At 46.7% G+C, this 20,114-nt stretch overlaps 1 long non-coding RNA gene across 1 annotated transcript; it reads right to left on the reverse strand.

Annotated features, from left to right (window-relative positions):
• Positions 1–1,632: 1,632 nt before the first annotated feature.
• LOC134155169 (uncharacterized) lies at positions 1,633–19,203 on the reverse strand. The gene is made up of 3 exons (XR_009961458.1): positions 18,912–19,203; positions 16,615–16,737; positions 1,633–1,995 (listed from the first exon to the last, which is right to left on the reverse strand). It is a non-coding gene; the product is annotated as an uncharacterized LOC134155169 (long non-coding RNA).
• Positions 19,204–20,114: the final 911 nt, after the last annotated feature.

Below are 20,114 nucleotides of genomic sequence, written 5' to 3' on the forward strand. Positions count from 1 at the left end.
GACACCTCACACTAAACCATGTCACCCAAGGCTCTGTCCAGCCTGGCCTTGAACACTGCCAGGGATGGAGCATTCACAGCTTCCCTGGGCAACCCATTCCAGTGCCTCACCACCCTCACAGTAAAGAACTTTCTCCTTATATCCAATCTAAACTTCCCCTGTTTCAGTTTGAACCTGTTACCCCTTGTCCTATCGCTACAGTCCCTGATGAAGAGTCCCTTCTCAGCATCCTTATTGCCCCCTTCAGATACTGGAAGGCTGCTCTGAGGAGCTCATGAGGTAGCTTAAGGAGAGGAAACAAGAAGAAAATTGTGCCCTAAAAGTTGCTATGGAGTGTAAGTTTTCTCTTCAGGATTTGATTGATGCAGTAGTAGTGGTTGTGGGTGTGAATATGTGTGTCTATTAATATCCAGTCTAGGCTAACCTGTGCATAATGACAGAAAATTAAACCTTGTAATCGTTCATGTAAATTAGAGCAGAGATTAACCAGAACAAGTATTCTTCCTATATTCTAAAACCCAACTGTACATAGCACAGTCTGCTTTTCCTTCGTCGCAGCTGAAACATTCACTCAGAAGCCATTTGAAGTAAGAAATCAAAATAAGATAAATAAAAAAGGAATTGGCAGAGCTAATTCATGAAGTCTGAAATAGAATGCAATTCCAGAACTTCGTGCCTACCTCCACCTCAGCTTTACCTCAACTCTTCTTCTTGTTTGTCAGGAATGGTTCCACTCTTCATGTTCTTAAGCAGGAAATCACAGCCCTCACAACACTCCAGCTAATTTCCCTGTTTAGTCACAGGGAGCTGGTGGCAATAACAGAGGATGCTTCAGTCTTCCACTCTAATCCTGCCTCTCCCACCACCTCCATGGCCAATAAAAAGAAGGTAGGAAGAAAGCCAGCAGGATCTCCCTCTAGAGCCCAGCCAAAAAGCTTCCTTCAAGTGCCACCGGCTTGTTTAGAGAGGGGCAAGCCTAGATATAAGTTTTTACCTGGTGATTGCTTACCCTTCCTCTCCCTCTCCCTGATCAGTTAGTTGCCATCGTTGCTCTCCCTTGAAATTCCTCTCTTGCCAGCCACCCTTCTTTGCTATAGCTCCCACTCCCATCTGTTCCGCATCCTTCCAACAGCGTATTCTTTTTATGCCATCGAAAAGAAACCCAACAAACCAACCACACTTCAGACACAGCTGTAATAGAACAGAGAATGTTAAATTTACATCACCCCACTCCTGTGTTTTCCTCCACGTACCTTTTGGGGCTGTTTTTTCCTGGTGAAATTTGCTTCAGCTCCAACTTCTTCTTGTATCTTTATAAAGAACTGTAAAATCTTGTCCTCTTGCAGAAAGAGACGTCTCTGGTTTTTGCTGTCATGTGAAATCTGTCTTCTGTGCAGAGCAATCTTGTCTGCCTTAATGTGAGCTGTAAAGGAGGTTCTCCTCCACTTCTTGGAGTGCTTGTTGAGGCTGAAGAAGCCTGTCTGCAGGAGCTATTTTTCCAGCTTGTCTGCAGACCCAACACTTCATCAAGTCTTCAACACTCAAGGACTGAAAAGCTTATATGCTGAAGCATTAAGAGCCAGTCTCTAACAAACAAGTTATTGCTGTTGTCTTGGACAGACTCAAGTCCCTGTTGCCCACTTGGGGGAGTGCAGAAAAAGCCAGCAAGTGAAGTTCATAGTAAAGGTCACAGTGTAAAATTTGCTCTCCTTTTCTTATTTATGCTTCTTAAAATGTACTGGTTCTCAAATTATACTCTTTATTTCAGTAACATCAAATCCAGTGGAATGCAAGGATTGATGGTGGTAGATGAGAGAGCCACAAACTCGCCAATGCTTAACGTCCCGAGCTGGAGGTTTGGTGAAAGTTTGGTGCAACGCAGCTGGAAACTCACACCCAGGTAGCTCACCTCCAGCATATTCTATCCCTGAATTACACCTGAAAATGGCCATTCTGTGCAGCCTGGATAGCAGGGTAACAACTCTCCTCTTTGAGCTGCCCTAAGGAAAAGCCATGTTGATGCTGTTAGGAAACCAAATCTAAGGAAGACAGACTTACTGAGAAAGCTGGTATGAAGACTGCTGGTGAAGACAGATTGGAGTGTTATGGCAGTCCTTTTAGCCTAAGTACAATAAATACCCTTGTAAAATACATTTCCTTGGTAAGACTTGTTTTGACTGAATTTTGCTGGATTTTATAAACCATTTATTTAGAAATGGTTGGATGGGGCCTTGAGCAACCTGCTCTAGTGGAAGGTGTCCCTGCCCATGGCAGGGGGTTAGAACTGGATGAGCTTTAAGGTCCCTTCCAACCCAAACCAGTCTGTGATTCTGTGATACAGAGAAGAAGTGTTCTGCAGCCATTAAAAAACACTGCCAAAAAGTTCTTACTGTGTCATCATCCCTCTCCATTAAGCTGAAGAGTTAAGAGTTTGAAAGAAATCTCTTTTCCCCCTCAACTGTCATTTTGGTTCAGTCAATTTTAGTGGCATACTAAGGCTTAAATATAGACATAAAGTGAGAGCATAATTGAGAGCAGCCCTGAGGAGAAGGACTTGGGGATGTTGGGTGAGGAGAAGCTCCCCATGACCTGGCTTCAGTGTGCACTTGAGCCCAGAGCCCCGCTTGTGCTGGGCTGCACCCCCAAAGCATGAGCAGCAGCTCAGGGAGGGGATTCTGCCCCTCTGCTGCACTTTGGGGAGACCTCAGAGCAGCTCCATTGCCTAAAAGGGCTACAGGAAACCTGGAGAGGGGCTTTGGACAAGGGCCTGTAGGGACAGAACAAGGGGAATGGCTTTAACCTGCCAGAACAGGGGAGATGGAGATGAGCTCTTAGGCAGAAGCTCTTCCCTGTGAGGGTGCTGAGGCGCTGGCACAGGGTGCCCAGAGAAGCTGTGGCTGCCCCATCCCTGGCAGTGTTCAAGGCCAGGTTGGACACAGGGGCTTGGAGCAACCTGCTCTAGTGGAAGGTGTCCCTGCCTGTGGCAGGGGTTGGAACTGGATGGGCTTTGAGGTCCCTTCAACCCAACCAGTCTGGGATTAAACAAGAAATCAGAATAACATCAATATGGAATGCTTGTGAAGCTGAAGCTATAAAAACTGTTGGATACACTTAGTTTACCAGTGATTGTTTTCTGATTGTTTCCTTGAGTTTCACCCATGGCAGCTGCTGGGAGAAAAGCGTGTCTCTATAGTGGGAACCTTAGAGGAAATATTGATTCATGTTTCTCTTCTGTCTTTTTCAACTGGGGAGCTGAGGAGGGGAAAACATCCTGCATGACACAGGGTGAAAACCAATTAAAACCTAAATAAATGTAAGGAAAAAAAAAAACCTGACAAACAAGCAAGTTACTTTTTCAATAAAAAATATATGCAGTGTAGCCCCTGGGTGTTGGCTTGAAGTGAAGATATTGACTTCCAACTGAATGATGAGGAGAAGATTTCACTACTGAAATATTGAAGGTAGATTACACTAAACCACAAACTATCTCCATAAAGCCCATCATTTCTAATCCTAATGGTGTTTTCTTTCCCTTGGATGACTACTACATTCATGATATGATGGCTTTCTTCTATCTGGGGGAAAAACTTTTTACCATACAGCTGAATTAACTTGTCAAAAGCCATCAAACTTCGGAAGCTTTTACAGCTCAATTCAGAGCTATTATTCAAGATTGAATGAGGAGGCTGTGGACTGTAAAAGCTGGCAAGAAAAAAACCTGTGTTTCCCAAGCATTCACAAGTTGAATGGAATACTTACTTTTTGTTCAGGTTGTGTGTGTTTCATTGAGCTGCCTCCGAATAGCTGGATTTTGCCTATAACCCCCTTGCTCTGCAGGGAAAGGCAGGACACTTCTTGCTGCTGCCGCTCTTAGTGCTGTGACCCAGTGCGTGCTCTCACACACAGACACTCGGTTATATTTAGTCTGTGCCAACCTAAATAAGCGGCGACCAGCTCTCCAAAAATGTGGGGAGCACAAAAGAGAATGGCTCGCTGCTAAATGGAGGCAGAGCAAGAATACAGGGAAACTTAGTTTTATCCTTGTAAAATCAGATCAAAGCTATCTCGCAGGCAGTTATGGCTTTCCCATGCAAAGGAAAACGCCTGGCTTCAGGAGCAGCAACTGCCTTGAAGGAGAAGCCTCTTTCAGTTTTAACAGACAAGTAGCAGCTGGCAGAACTTGTTCTTGGAGCCTTTCCTTTCCCAGATCCAGCCTACTTTGGGACAAAGCTCAAGTCAAAAGGCAAGCTAACAATTTTACAGCCCCTAGAAGGAAACCCATGTCTGTTAGGTCCAGGACTCTGTGGGAAAGCATGCAAAAAGAAGGTGACAGAATGGGATCCACAATGGTCAGCATGGCAAGTGGCCTCAGTTTTGCATGTTCTCCATGCAGCTGCCTGTAGCTAGTCCATGGGGGATGCTGAGCGCAGGAGCAATCTTACATACATCTTGTCTGTAGGGCCTCCAGGGAGGTTCTGCCATTCACTCAGGACCCATAACTCGCTCTGAACTAGAGGCACTTCACTTCTTTAAGTGATGCATAGAGCTTGCAGCATTTTCCTGTGTTCAGAAACTCATGAAATGGGGGATCCAAGTTCACTCTGCTCGCCCAGATTCCTCCTCCCTAAATGACTGGGTTCAGAATGGCATAGGGTAACATCCCTCCTGCTGTGAAGGCAGGCCACCGAGCAGAAAGATGATGTGCAGGATGCATGAATTTGAGGGAGCAGGCAAGATGCTAAGGTCCTTAGCTGCTATGGAGAGGGTTAAGAAATGTTTAGCTTTTGGAATAACATCTGAGTCTAGGCTGGTGTTGATTAGACCAGCAGCACAGCACCAAGATGTTCTGGAGTTGAGCTCTAAGAAGCACTTAATAGCTGCCTTCATAATAAGGTAGCAGTCTCCTATAGCTTAGGGAAGAGCATCTTTGAGCTTAGGTTACTAAACGAAAGCAAACTGTATTATTGGATGGGGCCTTTTTCCCCAAGTGCCCTGGTCCTGCATCTGTAAAACAAGAACATTATTATTCCCCTTCCTAAGAACAAAATGAGGAGAAATATGTTGGAATCTCTTAACCATTTGTGGGAGGCCTGTAGTTATAAGTGATGTAGCAGAGCATCAGAAACCCCCTAAACCATCACCAGCCACTTTTGTGATTGCATGCAAGAAGGAAAGCTAGGTTGTGGCAAACTAACCAAGTCACTGACCATTTCTGCCCACTGCAGCTGTATTGCATTGAAAGCAAACAGCAGCTCAAATATCTACCCCAGCTGTTCAAGACCAATAAACGAGGATTCTCTGTTGTCTTCTGTATGTTTTGACATTATCACTGCTTAATTCTCTCTGCTGGTTGGAGATGGCCACTTGACATCAACACTGATGAGCACATGTCAGTCAAAGCCCCATTAGGCAGGAGATTGATTTTATGCCCACAGAAGCCAAGACCAATCCAGATACAAAGGATATCAACAGTGCCCAAGGGCAGGAGCTCGGTGCTGCTCGGGAATAACTCATGTTTTGTCAGGCATGGCAAGTTTTGACCAAGGTCCAGGAAAGAAAAGGATTTCAATTTTAAGCAGCTGAGACTAAAAGGAGCCCTGATGGATGAGAGGTGGAAGCAAAACTGCACAGCCTCTCAAATTCCCAGTCTCTTCCTCCTCTCGTTTGTTTTTGTAAGGGTTATTTAATCTCATTTCATAAGGGTCACAGCTTTCTTATTTAGAGTCCCTGCATTTCCTGAATACCTCTATCTATTAAAAGGCTTGGGCAGCTGTGTTTTGCACTTGGCAAACCTCAGTCATCTTGTTTTTCCCTTTCCTATGGCAAAACCAAAACCAGAGCTAGTTTGGGATTTGAACCCATTAGAAAGTACTAAAAGCCTCAACTTTCCTTTATCTGTTTATAGGGGAGCAATCCCCAAGGTGTATCAGCTTTTGAGATCACACCTTCCTGTTGCACATCCAAGAAAGAAGGGGCAAAAAGGAGGAATACACGAACAGAAGTGTCAATGGGTGTGCTCAGAAAGCAGGGTAGAGCATTAAGATAAGAGAGCAAGGAGCAAGATCTCTTCTTGCTGGATATACTTGGATGCATTCACATAAGAAGGCAGGAGCTCACACTGGGAGGCTGGCTGTGGATGTCAGCTCTTGTGCTGAAACATGTCATCTACACATCATTTAGTGGTTCAGCTCTTTCTGCAGAGACACAGAGGCATCTAAAGAGGGGAAATGCTCAGATCCTTGAAGACTTTTTCCCTTACTGCTTGCTTGTGTCTTATTCTTTGTACCTCAAAAACTCGTGTTCCTTACACGCACTTGTGTTGAGTTCTTAAAAAGCATCCCAGTGGATCAGGACGTGCCAGCAGAAGCACAAGTGTCCAGAATAGCAACAGTGAAACAGGCTTGTGAATGGTATCAAAATCATGCAAGGAATGTCTTGGAAGTCTGAAGAGTTATGCTCAGCCCCTTTTTGGCACTGTTGAATGATTGGGTGGGACTTTTGAATCTAGGACTCTCTTATGCTGTTTAATAGAGCTATAAAATGTGAATATTCAAACATCAGTGTTGAAACAGAATATATTATGATGAGAAGTCAGAAGAGCTGACACCTCTGCAGCCCTATCAATGGCTGTGTATGCATCTATAAAACATGGGCAGAAAGGAGAGCTTACAGGCAAGATGAGGCCTGTAAAAGAACAGGAGGCCCCTCCAGCTTTCTTCCCTAAAACAAAGGAGATAAAAAGGCAGACTTTACATTCCGTAAAAGAGCAGATAGAAGAAACCCCATGATATCATGGACTAGCCAAAAGGAATGGAATGAAAGCAACAAGGTGGAAACTAAAACTGAATCTTTGGATGGCTTAGGTGGGAAGACACCTTAACGCTCACCCAGTTCCAACCCCTGCCACAGGCAGGGACACCTTCCACTAGAGCAGGTTCACAGTATCACAGTATGTTAGAGATTGGAAGGGACCTCGAAAGATCATCTAGTCCAATCCCCCTGCCGGAGCAGGAACACCTAGATAACATTTACACAGTGTTCCTCCAAGCCCCTGTGTCCAACCTGGCCTTGAACACTGCCAGGGATGGGGCAGCCACAGCTTCTCTGGGCACCCTGTGCCAGCGCCTCAGCGCCCTCACAGGGAAGAGCTTCTGCCTTTTCTGCAACCTGAACTTCCCCTGTTTCAGTTTTAACCTGTTACCCCTTGTTCTGTCACTGCAGTCCCTGATGAAGAGTCCCTCCCCAGCATCCTTGTAGTCCCCTTCAAACAGTGGAAGCTGCTATGAGGTCTCCACACAGCTTCTCTTCTCCAGGCTGAACAGCCCCAATGTTCTCAGCCTGTCTCCATACAGGAGCTGCTCCAGCCCCTGCTCATCCTCGTGGCCTCCTCTGGACTTGCTCCTTCTTATGCTGAGGACAGCAGAGCTGCACACAGTGCCGCAAGGGGGTGGTCTCTCCAGAGCAGGGGGGCAAGCGAACAAAGGGCAAGCAGTAACTTACGTGATTGCAAACACTTATGAACTAACTCATATATTGGATAAGGCACGTAGGCATGAATGAGTTACTAGAGTATGGCAGTAGAGCACCGGCTGAGGAATGGAATGTTGCTTAGGTTCCTACTTTCTTCTGAGCCCAGCAAACCCCAACCACTTCTCTCCAGCATTGAAACTTAAGAATACTTTGTCACCTTGCTTTTGTTAAATGTGACTGCTTCAGAGGTGATTACTTGTTAAATTGCCCACACTGCTACAGATGCTATTTATTTTGGTCAGATACTGCAAAGAACAGAGTAACAGCTGTGGCTGATAAAACTCCTGGGTGTAATCATTATCCTCTTCTTCCTGATAGAGACTGGCACAGATTTGCCAGGGAGTTTTGGCCTAGATGCTGGTGCTCTACACTCAGCCAGAAATAAAACTGGAACAGATTATCTTTACCAGCAAAAAGGCAAAAGAAGAGTTTTCAAGGTCATAAAACTGAAAGAATTGCAATTATCAGACCAGAGGAAGGAGCTGGGGCCAACACAGGGACAAGAATATACTTTGGATGTGACTGTATCACTGCAGACACACCTCTCTATATGGATCTTGCTACAAGAAGGTGGTCTCCTGTGCTGTTGTGAAAGACGGTCATGAAGAGCTCTTACATGTTTCAAAGCTGCATTCCCAGGAGCATCCTTTTTGGATGCATCAGTTTTGGGTGCCTGAGTTTGGCAGCTCTGTTCATTAAGGGCCTGACTGTGTACAAAACTGCCTCAGAAGTCACAGTCCAAAACTCTAACCTGAGGTCTCTCCTCAGACAGAAATCCTACAGGCTTGGAAACCACTTGAATAGTATGAACATCCTTAGCCTTTAGCACACATCTGTACAGCACACAAGTACAGCTCCATGGCAGGATATGGACTTGCAGCTCTTCTACCACCCTTATTTGTGCAAGATAACCTATCCATCAACATGAATGTCTGATGTAGCCAGCACAGCACTCAGATTTGGTGTTGGATTTCCTTTGCTACCCCTTATGGGACAAAGCAGGCTCCCGCTGTCTTGCTTGCCCCTCTCACCAGCAGCCTTGAAGACTTAATGTAGGGTTGCTCAGTGCCCTTCTCTGTCCATTCAATGGTGGGTCTGTCTGCTCTGGCTCTCAGTGTGGATGCCAAGTGAAGTGGTGGTTTCTGTGATGCACACACCTGACCACCAGGAACTGGAACGAGACCACCAGCTTCTTTACTGAATAACCACTGGAGGTTTGCAGCTTTCCCGTGCTACCAGCCTGGACAGGATTCAAACCACCAACCTCAAGAAGAAATGATCCCTCCTCCTGATACCTCCTGCGTTCTGTGTGTTTTAATGAGCAAGCAGGACAGCCCCTGATACAAGTTCACTAGCACAGCTCCAGAAGCAGTAGTACTGTTTCTCTATGTGAATAATACACAAAGTCCAACCAGCAGAAGAGTGGTGCTTACACCCAGTCCAGATGCCTTAAAGTCCTCAGCTCCCAGCAGCCCTTCCTAAAGAAGCCTTCCTAAACCTCTATCTATACGTCCAAAGCCTGCATGGGAGTGAGGTACAGAGATGCTGGAGAAGGACAAAAAGCCCTCAAAGAGTTAAAAATCCTAGTGGAAGCACACATCTCCTGCTCATTAACTGACTTCAGATGATACCAGCTTTGCTGGCTTTTTCCACAGCTCTGGCAGGGAATGTTTTATTTGCCTAGTAAAGTTTTCACATGCAATATGTTGTTGCTGGTTTGTTTGGGGTGGGTTCCCCCCCCCCCCCTTTCAAATCCCTTACCTATATATTTATTATAGACAGATATTATACCCTTGCAGTAAAGAAGCACTGCAAAGTGCTAGTTAACTTCTCAGAGCTGACTGAATAATACCATAAATACAAGGGGACTGAAATGACAACAATAAAGGGATCTGTACTTTGAACAATAAATATGAACTGTAGCTGTGCTCTGGATTTTATGCATACTCCAGCTAATAGGTATTCAGCTTGTGTGGGCCACTGCCATTGCAATAAGCACATGTGCAGTCCAAGGGGGTTGGCTGCAGATCCTGTCGTCAATTGAATCCAGCCCTGAGAACTCCAAGAGAGCGGTTCAGGATTGCAGCAGTTCCATGCTGGGATAGCACTTGGTGGTATCCCTCCTGAACCAGAAAATATCCTCCATGGGGGTAAGCAAAAAGTGACAATGGGGATGAGGAGAGGGGGGGGAAAGCCCCAAAACATGTGGCTTCAAAGAGCTGCTGAAATACTTAGATGTCTGCCAGCCTGCCCATCGCAGACTCAATAACTCAGCTCCTCTAAAACAGAGATAACTTGTCTACATTAACAGCGTTCCTACACCTCGTGGGACATACAATCACCTTTGAAACAGAGCGAAGCAAGGCCACAGAGCATGCAATGCAAATACATCACTGATAGGAAAGGAACAGGCAGCTGTTAGAGGACTCAGAAGGATCCTGAAACTACAGCTTTCTGCAGCACACAAGCTGTTGAGGCTATCTCTGCATGCAAAACCAGGTTTAATTAAGGTGGAATAAGCTTGATTGCATTTCTGGGAAGGACTGATGCTGTAAAAGCTTTCTTTACCTGTCCCAGCAAACAGTCAGTAGTCCTAGAAATGAAGTATTTGGCAGCATGACATACACTTGAGCAGCTACAGGATTGGTGTTAATGCTCAGCACCTCATTCCAAAGTAATAAAAAGACTATTAAGTGCCATAGAAACATAGAACCATGGAATGGTTTGGGTTGGAAGGGACTCATCCAGTCCCAACCCCTGCCATGGGCAGGGACACCTTCCACTAGAGCAGGTTGCTCCAAGCCCCTGTGTCCAACCTGGCCTTGAACACTGCCAGGGATGGGGCAGCCACAGCTTCTGTGGGCACCCTGTGCCAGCGCCTCAGCACCCTCACAGGGAAGAGCTTCTGCCTAGGAGCTCATCTCAGTCTTCCCTCTGGCAGGTATGATGTTTTCCTGTCACCAGTGCAGATGAGGGATAACCCACGAATAACATGACATCAACTCTGAACAAGGGAATTTGCCAGTTAAAAACCCCAGCCAAACCAAACTAATCCAAAGGGGAATTCATCGAGCTACTTCCCACTGAGTTTGAACACTGAGCAAAGCAGTAGAGGCTATGGAATAGCGCTATCAATAATTAGTATCCTGGGACTGAAAAAAAACCATGCTTTCGGTAGCTGGAATCACACCTCCTGGGGAATTCTTTGTGGGCATCAATGCATATGTGAGTAGGGGCAATTTGTGTGATACAGTGTTCTCTGCTTTCTCAAAAGCTCCCTCACCAGGGGCTCTGAGGAAATTAATCTCTCCTGGGATTAGAAGAAAGGTTCTCAAGTGAATTCCAACCTAGTAGGAAATAGGAAGGGACAGGTGGGAATAAATGGTTATTTTCACAGCTGAGGGAATCCCAGGGGAATCCCACAGCCGTTTGGGCTGTGACATGGGTTGTTCTCAGAGCCTAAAGAATCTGGGAGCGGAATATAAGGGAGATTAGGGGAGGATAAAGAAAAAGTACTTGAAGTACTACTTCAAGTAGCAGAAGTTAGTGCTCTCTACAAAGAGCTGCAGAAGGACCAAAGGACATGGCAGTAGCACAAAACAAAACTGACCCCACCCTGGTCCCTGTTAGTTACTACCACTCAGGAAAGAGATAATCAGTTCATTCCTAAACAGTGAGCAAAGAGATGAACAGATTATAAGGAAATGCCAGGGATTGGCTTCAGAAATCCCTCTCCTTAAGATACAGTTCATGTCTGGCCAGTTACTTCTCTGCCTGAAAAGAGGTGACTGGCTCTCTATCACTTTTCCATCAGACCAGGAGGTGTGTGGAGATGGGGAACACATCATTGCTCCTTCTCGCAGTACTGTTTGAGGCCCATTCTTACCATGATGCAGATGAAAAACCAAAGCAAAGCACTTTTCCATGCTTCTACTCCTGTATCCAGCTGTGGAAGCCAGACAAGCAACAGCCAAAACAGTGGTAGGTAAGCAGAACATACAGGAAACAGCTCATTAAACTAGGAGCTCACAAGAAGGGTTTGCTGGAGCCAGCAGAACACCTGGGTTTGTGCTCCGTCCATTCAACATCCACTAGCAGAGCTATTGCACAAAGCTCCCTGAGCCTCCATCCTGCTCTGGTGGTTCACAGATTCACTTTGGATCCAGGAATACTTGGTACAGAAAGGACAGCACTGAAAAGAAGCCTGGGAGAGAATGTCTAGCATGCGTTCCTAATGGAGCCAGTGCTTCAAAACAGCTCATCTAAATATAGCTTCCCAAAAAAACCCACTCAAGTCGATAGGATTTAGGCATGGCTGTAACTTCTAAAGCATGCGGCTATGGAAAAGGAGGCCTTGGATCAAAGGAAGTGCTTCTTACAATGATGGGGGCAATCAGAGATAGGACCCTGTGTGTGAACTGTCTGGAGAAGAGGCTGGACAGACAGTAATCAAATTACTGGAACCAAGTATTTCTCATTAGCAAAGTCATTTATGCCTTCTAAATGAACTTAGGGATGAAGTGTTTTACTACCTGCCAGGCATGTAACCAGTCATCCTAACCTGCCTTAGAACGCGGAAGCTTGCATTTGAAAAGGGAGGATGGATAGATGAATAGGGATGTAGCCATGGGGAATCAGCATGATTCCTGTCAAGGGCAGGTTTTGCTTCTCCACGCTATGAGGAAGGAGTCAGCAAGCACATGGATAAAGGAGACAGTTTCTCTGATCTTGCTGGATTTCCCACAATGTTTCCAGTGATCTGGGATAAGAGGGAAGGTTCTTGCACAGATCGGAAGTAATGGAAAGCAAGAAAGAGCAGGAAAGCAGAAGGTACAAAGCTAATGCTAGCTGAAGCTGGTGATCCAGAGTGAACTGGATGTGTCAGTATGTGCTCACTTCTGCTTTGACCGGAGCAGAGATGCACAGATTCACTGCTGCCCACAGCTGTGGAAGGTGTCCCTGCCCATAGCAGAGGGTTGGAGCTGTATAAGCTTTAAGGTCCCTTCCAACCCAAACCAGGCTGGGATCCTATGATTTGCCAGACATTTCTCAGAACATCTATTTAATGGAGAAATTCTGACCGCATCCATGTCTGCAATCAGCAAGACATTGTGGATCCCCACCAAGCCAGTCCGCACCAGGGGTAGCTGGAGGCAATGCTGAGGCTGATGGATGCAGCTGCCTGGTCTGATTCTTCCATTTAGAAAATATGGGATGCTGGTCAGGGTGAAGCTGGGTTGAAAAGTGAGAGGTGCTGCTGTGAACACAGCACAGACAGAGAAGTCCTATGTCTTGGGGTAGAAGGCTGCCTGGCAAAGCAGACTTGAGCCCTGTGAAATAGGTTCCAGGAAGAGGATGCTGCATTTATGTACCTAAGGTCACTGAGGTGCGGCTATATAGAAATATCTTCAGTGCTCACTGAGGTCCATCAAAAGATGCTGGCACAGCCCTCAAGTGAATCCATGGAATACATTTAGATCCAATCACAAAGTTAACCATGGGGATAGTTACTTGAAGGCCTTGGGATAATTCCCAACATAGCCAGCAGCATTCCTGAGTGTTCTGATCCAGCCATAGTACTGTGGTCCCATCTCCCCTCCTCAGGCACAGGAAGCCCATGGAGTGATGGGTTTCTTTGTGGGATGAGCATCACTTTGCTGTTGAGCCTTGAAGGGTAGAGGATCCAGCCTCAAATCCTGACACAGTGCCCACCTGGAAGCACAAGATCAGGTGCCAGATCTCGGAGTGGTCTTAGGGATTGCCTGCAAACACCTGCCTGAAAGCAACTGAATGGAGACCGCCAACTCGCTTTGCACAGACTCCAAAATATTTACTATGCTTTCGCTTCCCCAGCGAGTGAGGCTCAGATGTCAGATTGATTGGGTGCAATGCAAGGAGCTTGACAGACAGAAACGCTGCGGAGCAATCTGGAAAACATGGGAAGCTGGGCTCCACAGAACAACGTGTCTTTTTCCAGACAACCAAATGCAAGGAACAGGAATGCACACTGCATTAGGAGGACAAGGGTCTGCATTCAGTGAGGACTGCAACCAAAGAGGCCCTGGCAAATAAGAGGCTCCACAGGAACTTGCAGGAAGAGAGCTCATTTTAGTGCTTGGATACTGATGTATGGCAGTAAAATCAAAGCCCTTTGGCAAGAGCATGGCTGAAAGGGTGCAGAGAGCACATCTGGAAAGCAGCTCTTAAGAGGCACAGATCTCATCTGAAGCTTGGCAAACCTGTCCTGAAACCCAAGGCTGAAACAGCTCATGTCCTCTGGGGCAGGAAGGATGGCCTGATGGGTCCGTAACAACCTGGTTTGGAAGAGCAGAAGGAAGAGGTCTCTTGAATTGAGGAGAAACACGCTCAGGAACCCACTGGCCAAGCACAGGACTCAGCCTCTGGACTAGCAATGAAGGGTTCATGTGCTAACAAGAAAAGCAATCAAAACACCCACTGCCAGACAAGACTCTAAGTCCAAAAGAGGTGCTCTGCTGAAAGGATGGGATTTACCTTAGTGAGGGGGCTCTTTCCTTCCAGAACTGCAGGTAGCCAAATGCCCCCAAGGATCACATTAGCTCTATCAGAAGCTGCTGTAGGATATTACAATAGGTGCCATATCTTTTGGTGATCTACTGCAATGCCTTATGTTATGTGCTTAAAAAGCTGCCATGTATTATGGGTCATTACGTACATTGGGTTACACTCAGCTGAGTTATTGCTGACACAAAGTGTTTGTTAACCATCACGGTACTGTATTTCTTTGGGATGGAAAGGTGATAGCATCACACCGCAATCAAAACCAGCTCAATGTTTTCCTCTGGAAAGATAACACCCACCCACCCCAACTGCAGCAATTGCTGGTTTTAAGGAGCCAGGTCTTGAGACATGAGGCAGAGAAACCCTTTTAGAAGCTGAAAAGGCACAGAGCAGCACCTTCACTTCCTTCCCAGTCAATTTCTTTCCAGCTGGTTTAAGATGGACTCTCTTGTGAACAGTTATTCCTTGATGGTAGGAAACCAGTCTCCTTCACTGGTCTCAACTGGCACAGCTGAAAAACAGCCTTTCCCTTGCAAGTTAATTATAGGAGAAAGCTCTTTTCTGCTTAACTACTTCCTCAGGCAACCTGCACAAGAAGCTTGACCATAGGGGTCCCCCTGTGCAGTCAGTCTGGCTTTGGAAGCTGATAAGAACGGGAGAGATAAATCAGGGGATGCACATGTGAATACTGTCCTCACTGCTCAGCTGAGCTGTTAAGCCCATAGCCACCAGCCCTTACTGTTGCTTTCCAGAGCCTCTGGCCAGAAACACTTCTGGTCTTAGAAGATCAGTGCCTATACCAGTTAACTCTTATACAGTCCTTGCATCTTAGGGGTTATACACCACATACCTGCCTCCTTCTGCACCCTGAATTTGCAGATGCTTGTATCTTCTAATATTTGCTTTCTAGATTGCTAAAGCAGCTGGAAGTCCAAATCCACAGATCCCCAAAACCACTTGGATTTGGTTCTTGTGTTACCAGATACCTGCTGAGAGCTGCCTGTGTTGATGTTTTACTGACAGCAGAACACTTCTTACCCTGTTATGATCCAAAACCACTTGGAAAAATAACACATCCAGAAGGCTACCATGAAGATGGGAGCTGCCATCGATGATGCTGACATTTCAGAATGTAAACTAAGTCACCATTCATGGTTAGACCATCTATACTAGTTGAAAACAAGTTCAATTAACCCTATTGCTGGTAGCCCAAGTACTGTCCAACAGGTAGCGACGCTCTCCCATAGCATCCCAGCCTGGTTTGAGTTGAAGAGACCTTAAAGCTCATCCAGTTCCAACCCCTTGCCATGGACAGACACACCTTCCACTAGAGCAGGTCGCTGTTTTTATAAACAGATGGCACTAACAGTATCTTTATGACCATCCAGGTCACATAATGCTTTTGTCTTGCATGTGCTCACAGTTTCATCCATCACTTTGCAGCCTGTTACATGAGCTGTAACTGTAACTTCCCTGCAGTACCCCAGTAAAATTGTCCTGAGTGCAATGTGCCGTAAGTTTTGTTTAAATCCTGTGCATCTGACTTGCTTGCCCAGTTCTAGTAACATCCTTCAGAAAACCCCACTATTCCACAGTAAGGGAAAAAGCTCTTTCAGAGACAGGAAGCAATTCTGCACAGGATGGGAAGGCACAAGCCCTCAGAAAGACAAAGATGTGTAGAAAAACATAAGGTCAATGGGCTTCCCCCCCCCCCCCCCCCCCCACTGTTTATAGTGCTTCCAAAAGAGTCAATTTATCTGCTTTTGTTCTGTCCCCTGTAGCAAACATCAATCCCTCCCTTCCTCACCTAGCCCCTTGCCATGAGCAGAGATGAAATAAACAGCAGGGCTCCCCTTGCCAAGAGCAATTACACCTCCCGGCAGTGCCAAAAACACCGTTGCCTGCATCCTGGCATCAGCCGGTTCAGCACAGCCTCGGGAACAGGATTTGCACAGCCAGCAATAGAAAGAACTTGGCTTTTCCTCCGTCTGACCAAAATAATGGTGATTTAAAAATATCCTTGGCAAGGAAATGGCAGAGCACGCTTGAAAACATACATCAAACTGCTTCGAATCTGCAGGGACTCACCAAGGCATCACAGGAGAGAGGTTTAACACTGCAGACAGCAAAGGGGGGCATTGTTAGAGCTACGTGGAAAGAAAAGTGCTTTCTTTTCAAAGGGAGATGGTGACAGAGTTAAGTTTCAGGGGGGTTTGGTTAGGTTGAGGTCTGGGTTTTCATTTAAACCTTCTCTGTGGCCTTGGGATAACAGTTGGGTGTGATCTTCAAGAGCTTTTCTAACATAGGTGATTCTATGATGCTATGAAGGGGAGGCAGCACTGCCAGTCGGCTTGAGGAGGAGAAGCACTTTGACCAGGAGCAGAGAGATGCTGGGGCATTTCTTCTCCCCAGCAGGCAGCCAGAGGAATAAAGCAGAGAGGAAAGAGGTGGGCATCCAATGGACATCTGCTTGGGCTCTCTTCCTTGGAGCCAAACTGAGCCCATGAGACATTTCAACATCAGCACAAGAGGGTTCCCCCTTACCGTTGGAATCTTGGGAGAGTTGCTCACGGTTGTTAGAAGCTGCAAGTAGCAGGGAACACAGCAGAATGCCAGGAGTAGCTGATCTTCAGGGTGCTCTTCTCTTCAAGATGCCACTTCCAGCTCCTGCAGACACACCGCATTGGGAAGAGTGGGGTATGTAGCTTGGGGTAGCAAGAAGGTGCATGCATGGAAAAGCATGACCTCAGACTCAGCTTGCAGGAAGCTTTTAGGAACTGCTTCTCTTCTGGTGTGGAAACTTCATGGACCCTGAAGCAATGAACAGAAACACAAAGTCAGAGGCTGGTTTGTGTTGGAAGGGACCTTAAAGCTTCTCCAGTTCCAACCCCCTGCTAGGAAAGAGCTTCTGCTAAGAGCTCATCTCAATCTCCCCTGTTCTGGCAGGTTAAAGCCACTCGCCTTGTCCTGTCCCTACAGGCCCTTGTCCAAAGCCCCTCTCCAGGTTTCCTGCAGCCCCTTTAGGCACTGGAGCTGCTCTAAGGTCTCCCCTTAAGGAGCCTTCTCTTCTCCAGGCTGACCCAGCCCAGCTCTCCATCCTGTCCAGGTCCCTTTGGATCCCATCTCTTCCCTCCTGCACCACTCAGCTTGCTGCCATCAGCAAACTTGCTGAGGGTGCATCAATCCCCCTCAAATACTAACATCAAAAACTATTCCAGGAGGTCTCAGAGGCGTCCTGAGTTACCGTGGTTGCAGTACCAGCAGCATCACCTGCTCTGATGCATGTTACAAGCCTGGATGAATCTCAGGCTCTCACTTCACAGGCAGCAAGCACTCTGGGGTGCCTATTAAAATAGATGAGCTCAATGAGCAGCCAGGTCACAACGCCTGGCTTCCTGCTGTCTCTGCCTTCTCCAGGCATTTTCTGCTCCTCTTTTTCAGGTCTACAAAGCTTGTGGGCTAAGAAAGCAGAACAAAAAGCCAGCAGAGAGAGCTCAGTTCCCCAGCACCAAGGGTTTCTACAAAGGTCTTACTGCAGAAAGGCCCGAATAAAAAATACACCCAGAAGTGCAGCAGAGGTGTGGAAAAGAGCTATTTGCTAGGCCTGCCATTGGGGTCAGAATGAGAAGGGGTGCTATTGCATTATCTGACCAGCCAACTGTGGTAAGAACTACCTCGTAGCCAGGGCAGAGTGAGGCTGCAGGGGTACTGGGCTTTACTACACAAAGAGATAGAAATGAGGTTAGCAAGGTATAAATCAGTTAATTCTGAATCTGAAACAGCTTCTTTGGAGATGTTGGCTTTGGGGTAGGATTCCTGCAAAGGGAGAAGGATGCGGAGGTCTGATTTTAGAGGGATGCCTCCAAAAAGGCAGGGTAGAACAAAGAAAAGAGGAACCACTCATGCAGGAGGGACAAGGCACAGATTGATGTGAAAGGTGAGGGACAATTTAGCTGGTGTGAGCATCATGGTTTCAGCACTAAGAATGCTGGTAAAAGATGCCTGCAACACAGCTAATGCAGATCTGAAGATGCTCATAGGCTACAGGAGAAAACCAGCACCAGGTACATTGCCAGGTTTGATTGAGGCCAATGCTAGAAACAGAAGAGCCCAGAAAATGCCTGCGGTTTGATGCAGGGAAAAGAAAAAAGACATAAATTACATGAGCAATAAAGAGTAAGAGAGCATTGCACATGGACCCACAAGCTTCCTTTACAGCAACCACACACAAAGAACTTGGAAACTGGTTCAAAGACCACAAGAAATGAAGAACTACGAGATCTATCAGATATATGAGCTAAGATGATAATTTCCTATGCTCCATAGTACCCATTTATCCTCTGCTGAGGAGCTGACCAGAGAGACTTCAGGCAGATACAGCCTATATCTACATGGATCAGCAGTGCTGTACCAAAGCAGCGGGCTTGTAGAGTTATTCAGTTGCTCTATATCCATGCTATGTATGCTTTAGGGTTTGACTGGCTAGCTCTAGTCTGAGCCAGTGACCTGGATGCCTACCAGCACTGCTCATGCATTACATGCCTGATGGGAAGGAAAATGTTTCTCCAAATGCACCCATAGTTAATGTGGGGTGAATGTAATGTGGTCTTCTGCAAGTGGGTGCCAAGCAAACTGTGCCCCTGTGCCAAGCTCATGCTACCTGGGAGCCCACAGCAGTGCGGTTAGCACAGATGTTCCAGCATCTGCTGCATTCATTGCTGGGATGATGCCAGCAATGTGGGTCTGTATTTGGGTCACAAACAATTTGCTCAATTGTTATTCCAGTTTCCAGCATTAAGCAGAAAATAAAGGTTTTCTTGAGTGATACAGCACACGTGTACCTTATACACAGCACTATATGGAGCTTTGTCCAACTCTGACGCTTCCTAAGGGCAGCATTGCAATACACTATCCCCCTGTGTTTCCCCAGCAGGTCTTTCTCCGTCTGCTGGTTCCTTAGCCTGATCCCCTGCTCTACCTCCTTAGGGCTGGAGCACTGCAAACATAAGAGAACAAACAAGCTTGTTATTGATGTGTTTTGGCACCACTCCATTCATTATTGATGTGGTGTGTAAATGATGGCCTGCTGTCCATTTCCTCTGCTGTAAAGTATTCATATCAATTATTAAAAACAGTCTGAGGCACGAAATATGGGGCATAAAACACACTTGCCCGTGAGTGATGGGCATGCAGCTATGATACAGCTACATCCAAGCTGCATCTTTAATGCCGCTTCCTTCCCCTGCTGAGCCATGGGACACTGGACAGAGCCTTGGGTGACATGGTCTAGTGTGATGCATCCCTTCCTATAGCAGAGGGTTGGAACTGGATGATCTTAAGGTCCTTTCCAACCCAAACCAGTCTGGGATTCTATTCTATGATTCTATGGACATGCAGGGACTATTTTAATGCAGGCAGGAGATGCACAAACCCTTCAGCTCAGCCTATGCCACCTTCCTGTCCATCACTTCCACCCCATCAGCCTATGTATACCCCCTTTGCCATGCAGGACCAAACATTTCCATTCCTCAAGAGCCCCTGGGACTGGCATCCATCAGGGAAAGGAAGAATCTCCTTGCCTGGGATGTGCTGTTGGAGAGCCACAACATTGACCATTACAGCAAAAAGACAGGTTATTTGAGCTCAAAATCTTAACCTTGCATCACTGGAGCCATACAACAGTGTGCCAGGAGCTGTACAACAGAGATGGAGATCCCTTCCCCCTCATTTACTTGTCCAGAGTCAACAAGAAGCATGATGTGGCAGAGAGACCATGTGGACCATTCATAGAAGGGACCTTAAAGCTCATCCAGCTCCAGCCCCTGCCACGGGCAGGGACACCTTCCACTAGAGCAAGGTGATCCAAGCCCCTGTGTCCAACCTGGCCTTGAGCACTGCCAGGGATGGGGCAGCCACAGCTTCTCTGGGCACCCTGTGCCAGCACCTCAGCACCCTCACAGGGAAGAGCTTCTTCCTTATCTCCAACCTGAGCTTCCCCTGTTTCAGTCTGATTCCATCACCCCTTGTCCTACCGCTGCAGTCCC

Source organism: Pezoporus occidentalis, unplaced genomic scaffold, assembly GCF_034315485.1.
Source record: "Pezoporus occidentalis ecotype Australia unplaced genomic scaffold, CSIRO_AGI_Poc_V1 ctg118, whole genome shotgun sequence".
NCBI classification, from domain to species: Eukaryota; Metazoa; Chordata; class Aves; order Psittaciformes; family Psittacidae; genus Pezoporus; species Pezoporus occidentalis.